Below are 8967 nucleotides of genomic sequence, written 5' to 3'. Positions count from 1 at the left end.
ATTTTCCCCTTACACACCCTCTGACCTTTCTGTCTCTTCTACATGTAGGCAACACACACACACACGCACATTTGCACAATTCGAATGCTTGCCTGCAGCCAATGGGTGGAACATACAGGAAAAACTAGTTTGACAGTCGCGTTTGAACGGCAGCAGCTATGGTTGCATTTTTAATCACTTTTCTGAGATGATTGAAAAGCACAATTTTCCTGTTCACACGCCGTCAATGGACCAAGATAAACAATATGCAAACAGTCCTGATTATGCTTCATTCAGACTGTTTGAGTCATTTAAATCATTTGTTTTACCTTATATTCATTTTGTGGCGCATTTACCTCAATGGTAAAGAGTATAGTAGTAGTAGTAGCTACTGCCTGGACCTGCTTTCCATGAAAAGTGCCTTGAGGTAATTTCTGTTAGGTTTTTTTATATAAATCAATCACGTTCATTGTTATGGGTTATGAGTTGCGTGTAGCATGTTTCATAGGGTGAAGTCAGGTAAAATGGGCCACTTTTTGGTAAACGATTAATAAGACCATCAAAAACGCTATGCATGAAATCCATTGATATTTTTAAAAATCGACATAGGTCTCTTAAATGTTTCTGTGTGAAAAAAAAATTAAAAAGTATAATTATTTTGGAATTATGAGAGTTAAAGTATCGGGATATTCCCTCTCGAGGTACGATGAAGGTTCAGGTAAAATGGGCCAGCCGTTCAGTTAAATTGGGCCAAGAGAGAACAACACAGTAATTTTAGCAGAAATCATTAAGATTTTAATAATTAATTGACACTACTACTAAACTACAACACTAAACTTAACATTAACAGTGAATACATAAGAGGTTGAAGACATTTTTTAATCTTAAAATGCATTTTAAAATTACATGATCATGTTGTTGATATGCTCTTTGTTAACTGACTATGTTATAGGCTCTTTTACTGTGTGTGTATGTGTGTGTGTGGCATTATAGATGCCATTTTTTCCCCCACAGTGCTAATGGCACCATGAGTGGCACTGACCAACCTTGGATATATATCTAACTTTGAACATGTTTTGCACCTTCAATTTCTGTGTAACTTCAGTGTAAGACTGTGTTTTGTATGTGGCCCATTTTAGCTGAAATGCATGGCTCAATTTACCATGACGCATTAAGGTAAATTGAGCCACCCACAAAAAATGCATTTAAATTAAAAATAAGTAAGCTTAGCAAGAATTTTGCATTCTATCCAATGGGGGGAATCACAATGTGTATTATAAATCACATTTTTTATTGTAGATCTGTTTTTTTACAGAGTTATCAACCTTATCATTTTCAAGTGAAATTTGTTTGCCAGGCCAGTTGTAGCAACAATTTGAAATCATTTACAGCCATTGCCTGTTAAAACTTAAAAAGCTAGGAGGCTCAAACCTTAACTGGCTCATTTTACCTGATGGCCCAATTTACCTGATGTCACCCTACTGTATGTGTAAAGTCACTTTTTTCCTGACTTTGAGCATGCACACACAACAACATGCAGACCACTGTGAATTAGACTCTTCAGTGTCCTTGACCACTTTCAACAGGGATCATTGTTTGTCTTTCTGCAACCACCGTGACCTTGTTGCACAGACAGAAATAAACTGGCACTGAGGAAACTTTCACTTATCCAGTGCTGAGAATTGATGAGTTGCCAAATATGAAACCACCACAGACTTCAGGAGCTTGTAGGACAATTTGTATGCAAATTCACAAGCTCCTGCTTTCATGGTTTTTGCAGCAAATGCAAAGTTTTGTATCTTGTAGCCTATCTGCCGAGTAAAGAAGTGAGCAGCATCACAATACATGCACTATCCTTGTCTTTATCCATGTTATAGCATTAGACAACATGAGACAGTGAAGCTATGTCAAAATAATATTTTGGTTTATGATCAAATACCTGTAAAACTATTCACTACTAATTTTCCCATTGAAACAATGTATTGTATGTATTTTCTTTGTTTGTTCAATTATATATGTAAATCCTTAGAGTGCTGTTTCCTGTTTAAGCCACTGCCTTCCTGTGCTCAGTATGAGCCTGAAGCTGTAAGTGAAACGCATTGCTCTTTTAAATCTTGATCCTCTTTCAAAATCCTGTCTTGTGTGTAGTTTTTCTTTACATGGATATACTTTTGCCACAGCACCTTGACTTCTGCTGTGCACGGCCATTCTTCTATTTTTGATAGGCTACCTGTAAAAACTCATTGTGATCTTTAGTTACCCCTTGTGTTAAGTGATGATTACCAAATGTTAGCAGCATGCTAATATGCATGGTAAATATTAAATGAGCTTGTAAACATTCCCAATGCACTTGGCTCAAAGTGTCAGTGTTCTTGGGTGACCTCGTACAAAATTTGCATAATGTCATTTGACATGACCTACATTTGATCAAGATGCTGTCATGGGAATTTTTTTTATCTTTTTATTTATTTATTTATTTTTAGTGGAGCTGTGGCCAGAACAGCAGCGTGATAAAATAAAAAAAAATAAAAAAAAACATCTCAAAGCAAGACGAGAAGAAGTCAGAGGACACAGATGAAATCCCAGCAGCAACACATCCTGTTGGTGTTTTTGGCTGTTTATGTATCAAGACTGATCTTGTCTTACATAAGGAACATGCCTTTGCACAGCTCACCGGTTGTGCAGTTTGTACTATTGACTTTGATGCAACACGACACCACAGGCTTAAAGAGTGAAAGTGTTTAAAAAAAAACCAAAAAAACAATAACTGTGTTTGCCAAGAGCTTGAGCCCAGACCCTGCAGACAATTCACGGACGGTCTCCCTGCACCACCGTGCCACCTAATAAACTCTGCAGATATTGAGGAATGTAGCATGTGTGTGTGCAATTGTGAGTTATTTGTACGAGCATGCACGAGTGCAGCTACAAAAAATAGCAGGGAACGGGCTTATTATGGAGTGTTTTCTATGTGATTTACTGCCAACAGTTGCTTTCCATCAATCAGTATAATTGCAGATCTGGTGGTGTGGTGTGACTGGGTGCAGGGGAACGCTCATATTATGGGATATTGGTGAATCCAGGCGCTCTTCTCACTGATACTCTTTTATTCGTACTGACTTTAGTATCAGAGCTCCTGAATGCTCGCCTTTATATGAGTCATGCACTCGGGTAATAAACTGCTCCAACATTTTTCTCAGAGAAAGAGAGCGAGAGAAAAAAAAAGTCCCACCTCACCTTTGTGTTTTTCCCTGTGGCGATGACATTCAAGAACACGCCTTTGCTTGTGCGTTTACCCACACAGCTACACACCAATGCCAAAAGCATTTTTTGAAGTACTCGCTCTGAAGATTAGGGTGTCACCTACTATGATGAAGCATTGAACTTGAACTCAGAGTGTGAGGGTTGTTATGGGCATAACCTGCTGCATGGAGGCCTTACATAACTCCTGATAAACCACTGAATTCACCACATGAGCTGAGTTTGTATGAGTCTCTCTTTTTTATCCTCCCTCTTGTTGAATGAGTTAAATAATTTTTTCAGGGTGTGTATCTGAGGCGTAGTCCCATCTGTTCCCACCCTCTCCCAACTCCTTTCATTCCTGATTTTGGGAGACAGGATAAGGCTTGCACATTTTAATGAGTTTCAAAGGCAGCCTGAGATATTTTACACAGTGTGTGCGCAGTAGCTCTCTCTTATTTGTCAGGCTCAGAGGCAGGAAATGAAAATATGGTGGAGCATTAGCATTAAAAATCTTGACGTAGAATCTGATCCAGGGCTAAAATCTAATTGAAATAAGCAAATAAAGTGCTTTAAGTCTGGATCATTTCCAACATCAGGCTCTTTACTTCAAGTCTCATATCTAAGAAAGTCATTTATTCCAATATCTTAATGTCTCGGCTGCTTTTTTGGAGTTTTATCACTCAGGGAGACCCATTCAACAAGACTCACTGGTCTGTGTAATCTCAAATCTTTCTGCACCAGCTATAAGGAGCTGGATATCAGGTTATAATCTCTTCAAAGAGTTGATCAGATCTGACAAACCCACTGTGCACTAACTGCTAAAAGGACAGCTATGCAAGTCCGGTTGCTTTTTGGCTGTTTGTTTTCAATGAAGCCGGCGAGAAGACAATCCATGGAGTGGTGGATAACGCTATATTACAATGTGTGTATTTGTGTAGTCTTATTGTAAGAGATTATGGGTTACGGGGCATGTTTATGTTGCGGTGGCGCAGAGACGCAATCTGGGACTCCAGGTCGCATGCACTGATCTTGCAAGGTTGGTTTTCGGGCCAAGAGACGCTAGGTGGAAGACAGAGAGCCTATTCTCCCTGTAACAAGTCATTTAACCATCACATTACTCTGAAACTGCTTAAAAGTTGAGTCTGGAGTTTTGTACCCAAAAATAAACGCTATGAAATCCGTCTTAATCATCACCTATGGGCTTCTAGTCCTGTGTGGTGGTGGCTGTGTCTGCAGTGCCCCCTCCCCCTGCCTGTATTTTGGTCTTTTGCTTTGTTTTGTTGTACACGGGGTCGTTTCTGGGTGGAGAGCGAGAGAGTCGGTGTATTCTCTCCAGCCAATGACGGAGCTCAGGTGAAGCTACATGCAGCAGAGTAGGGGGGCTCAGGGATGCTAGCCCTGCTAGCTGTCCCGGATGTTAGCGAGTGCTAGCACGTCTCTGTCTCTCAGCAGCAGCAGTCAGGACCGCAAAGAAAAAGAAATACAGTCTGAGTGAAGCGCTGGAGCCACGGACCAATTCCTGACCGTCATCGACAGTTGTAGTGAGCTAGCTCGATGCTAACTTCGGCTAGCGGTAGCAGTTAGCATCCGCCACCAACACCCACTTCCCAGCTCACCACAACGGCATAACAACATAACACGGAGGCTCCCAGTGTTGGTGACAGGTGGGTTTCGGCCTACGGCTGCAGCGCTTCTTTCGGACTGTATTTCCTTTGCTTTGCGGCCCTGACAACTGTTGCTTTCTGGGGCAGGAGGCTACACAGTTGAGCCCGAGAGGAGGGGCCCAGTTTGAACGTTTTGTTTACAAACTGCAATGAACAAAACTCCAGACTCTACCTTTAATTAAGGTACAAATCTATAGAATAGTTCCTCTTTAAATAGTGGAGACAAAACCAGGGCAAAAGCAATAACTAACATCCAGTATTTTTGCTGAAATACTTGATAATTTACCTCCAAAACTGCTTATGTTGATAAATTAATTGATTTTGAATCACAGGTGGGTTATAAATGGGTGTTTCTTCATTTTGAAGGGTCACAAGCTAAAAGCCCTGAGGAGGTTTCGCTATAAAACATGTCAACTGTCACCACTCCTGTGAATTAACATCTGCTTCAGTCTGTGTCTGTGCATGATAGGCTAATAAGCATTATCTCAAATTATAAAAACCGAAACACCTGGATTTGTTCTGCTTGAGTCGTCAGAAACAATTCAAGTTAGCGTTGATCATTTTCAACGCCCTGTGATCATCTTGAGTTTGGCCTCATTCCACCTGTGAGCTGAGGGGAAGAAGACAGGTCCACACCCACAGACACACCCAAGGACTGAAGGAATCAAGGGAGGAGTGCCGGGTATTAATGCCACTATCAAATGACCCCCCCTCCCCTCCCCTCAATGTACACACACCTAGACACAAACACACACACATATGTAGACAAAAGCACATCTGGAATATCTGCTGATGTTAGAGGTGTTGTGCTGACTCAGACGGCCTCGCTGCAAGTACAGACAGCTCATCACCTTTCACTTCGACAGGCCTGTAGGAGGAGGAGGAGCGTTTTAATTGTTTTGTTTTGTTTTTTCTACCGTCTGAGGGGCTGTCTCGTCTTGTCAGGTACTTGGCATTGTCAGTCTACATATGTGTGTGCGTCAAGGGAAAGTTTTCAGTCGCTCTGCACAAGGATTAAAGTCTTGATGAGTAACGAAGATACGTCTTGGTGCTCAGGGTGTGGCGGCTCATCTGTCATTGTTCTCAGCACTATATGACTGGAAATGTAGAACATGTCCATAAAACAAATTTTTTTCATTGTTTTATTTACAACCTGCAGCTCACTGAGATATGAAATAATTAAATTGAAGACATTTTTATCTGTTGATCATTAAACTTATGTGTGCTGCGTAATCTTGGCTTGATGACGACTTAATGAATCAGATAAATTAAGACTTGGTTGTTGTGGTTCACACACACATACACATAGGCAAAAAACAACAACTAATATCTGCCAGGTTAATTACTGTGTGGTTAATATAAGTTCACATGCAGATGAAAGCAGAGAACAGGTTATGTACTTGTACTGGTGCACTGGGTGGGGCCCCTGGGTGTCTCCTGTCTGCCCAGGACTAATGACAGGTCATGTTATCATCCATGTGTGCACCTGTATATGTAGGTGGTGCAAGGATAAAGATTTCCATTTATAAGGAAGTAAAGTTAAGAAGTTTCTTTCCTTTCCTTTAGTTTAAAGCAGAAGTAAGTGATATATTTGTGTTAATATAAGTCTTAAATAGTTATATCTTCCGACAGCAATCACTTACATAGAGTGTTTGGACTGAAACACGGGTCTCTCAGTCACTCTGCTCTGCTCTAAGCCGAAGAGAAAACATTTATCGTATCCTACAGTTTTTATCCAATGAGGAGAGAGAACGGCATGCAGGGCTGTGTGTGCAGCCAAGGAACGCCGTGAATGTGGCGACGTAGGGACGAGGACTGTTATGGTGCGTTCAAGGAAACTCGTATTTTTCCGACCGTGAAGTGGTACCAGTTCGATCTGGTACGAGTTCACCGGTCGGAAGTTACGAGTGGCCGTTATAGTGACTTTCACCGGTAAAACAGGTCGGAAAAACACGAGTGGGTTGCCTGAAACGCTACAAAGTCGTAAGTTGTGACTTGAAGCTGTAATTTACGATTTCAAAAGCCTGCCTGGAACGCAGCATTAGCGAAAACGACCGGACCACTTACTTCTGCTTTAAGTAGTAAAGAGGAAAAAACAAGTGTTTTATTTGTGTTTCATTTATGTTTTTTCTTTTAATTTCTATTTTTTTAATGGGCCTGTGAATATCCTCCTACATTTGTGAATAAATAAGTTTCTTTACTTTACCTAAAAAATGTTTAGATGTTTAGCACAGACTAATTGTCATAAATAAAAATGTTAGTTTTTATTTATGCCAAGCACCATGAGAAGAACCGTAAATGAAAACGGGGCGTATACAGTACACTTTTGAAAGCTAATTGACTACTGTCTGTAGCTTTATACTTTATGTTGTGGCACATGAGCAAGGTGTGGTATCAGTCTTCTTATCTAAACTCTTGACAACTGTATCCCCAGAAAATTACAGACGATTTCTTTAAAATGTTTTTGTATTGATTTAAACAATCTGTGCAGGCTGAGGAGCCTTTTGCACTAGCCGCTCTCTACAGTTCTCACGCCCATGACACACCTCACCTGTACAGATCCTGGTTAAGCGTGGATTTGGTGAGTGACAGGTGATTCAGCTCTTAAACAAATATAAAATAAGTCTCAAGTCGGTTCACAGCTGAGATTCGGTAGCTCAGACACACAGCAACACACAAGGTGATTGATACAGGGTGATTGAAAAACTGTAATTTTACTGGATTTAAAACAGCGTTGAATCTCTTTGTTGAATCGAAATTTCTTTCTGATCTCTTATCAGGTTTAACTTTCACATGTGTTTTGTGTCATATTATTGAATTCTTATAATATTTTATTACATTATTTACAATTTTTAATGTCATTCAAATGCTATGTACAACCCTTTGAACTGTCTCTCTGTGTGATGAACTATATCAAACTGACTGACCTTTGACTTTGACTATTTTTACTGTTTTTATAATAATTTATGTGAAACTCACCTCTCGGCCTGTGTCTTGTCTCCGATGAAAGAAAGTAAGTATTATCCGTAATAATAGATGTGTTTCAGTTTGAGTTCAATGAATATCAACAAAATTAGTGTCATAAAAATGATTAAAAGAAAAAAAAAAAGCTAAAATGAGTTTTTTTGTTTGTTATTCATGTATGTTTTTTTCTTTTTTCATGGGCCTGTAAATATCCTCCATAATTTGCATCTATATTTGTTTTGTATACACTATTTGCACACACTTTAAATGTACTGATACTGACTCTGTGGTGGAGGAGTGGGTGGAGCTGGGTACGTAGCAACCAGATACCAAAAGACACACACATGCACACGCACATGCGCGCACACACACACACACACACACACACACACACACACACACACACACACACACACACACACACACACACAGAGTCATATAAAAGGGAAGAGTAGAGACATTTATTGTGGAGGCTTTGACGGCTGTGAATTATTAATTCAGAGCTGAATCGAGGATAGAGAAAGAGAAAGAAAGGAAGAAAAGAAAGAAAGAGAGGCTTTTATTCCTGTCATGACTTTGCACCTGTGCAGGTGAGCGTGTAAGAGGGGATATAAGACAAAGACAAGACTCATTCACCGCCTCGGGCCGTTTGCATCAGAGATGAAAAAGAGATGATTGTGCAGGGAAACGGTGAGAAAGAGAGAGAGAGAGTCGACCTGTGCTGTGCTGAGTTCAAACATGGCTGCCTCCTCTCTCTGTCTCCACTGTTTCTGTTCAGGTTTGTGTGATATTAGCATGAAGCTGCACATGTGAAGTGTTTGTAAATATATAATGTAAAGCCACAGGTGATGTATCTATAAATGTGAATATTGTGCAAACGGTGCATCTGGCTGTCAGGTTGAAGTCGGCGTGAGACAGAGACAGGGGAGCAGGCTGCAGGCTGCTGTGGCTCACTGATCCACAGATAGTGGTTTACCTGTGCAGCAGGCTGACATAGATACGTCCCTTGGGGGTTTGGAGACAGAGCCAGGGAGTAGGGGAAGGGGGTGGGGGGTGGATGGGAGGGAGGGGCCATTAGAGAGCTGTCATGTTACACCTGAACCAATCTGGGTCAATGGTC

This window comes from Trachurus japonicus, chromosome 4 (assembly GCF_045865225.1).
Source record: "Trachurus japonicus isolate A0001 chromosome 4, Traja_1.0".
NCBI classification, from domain to species: Eukaryota; Metazoa; Chordata; class Actinopteri; order Carangiformes; family Carangidae; genus Trachurus; species Trachurus japonicus.
Note: the sequence above shows the minus strand (reverse complement) of the source record.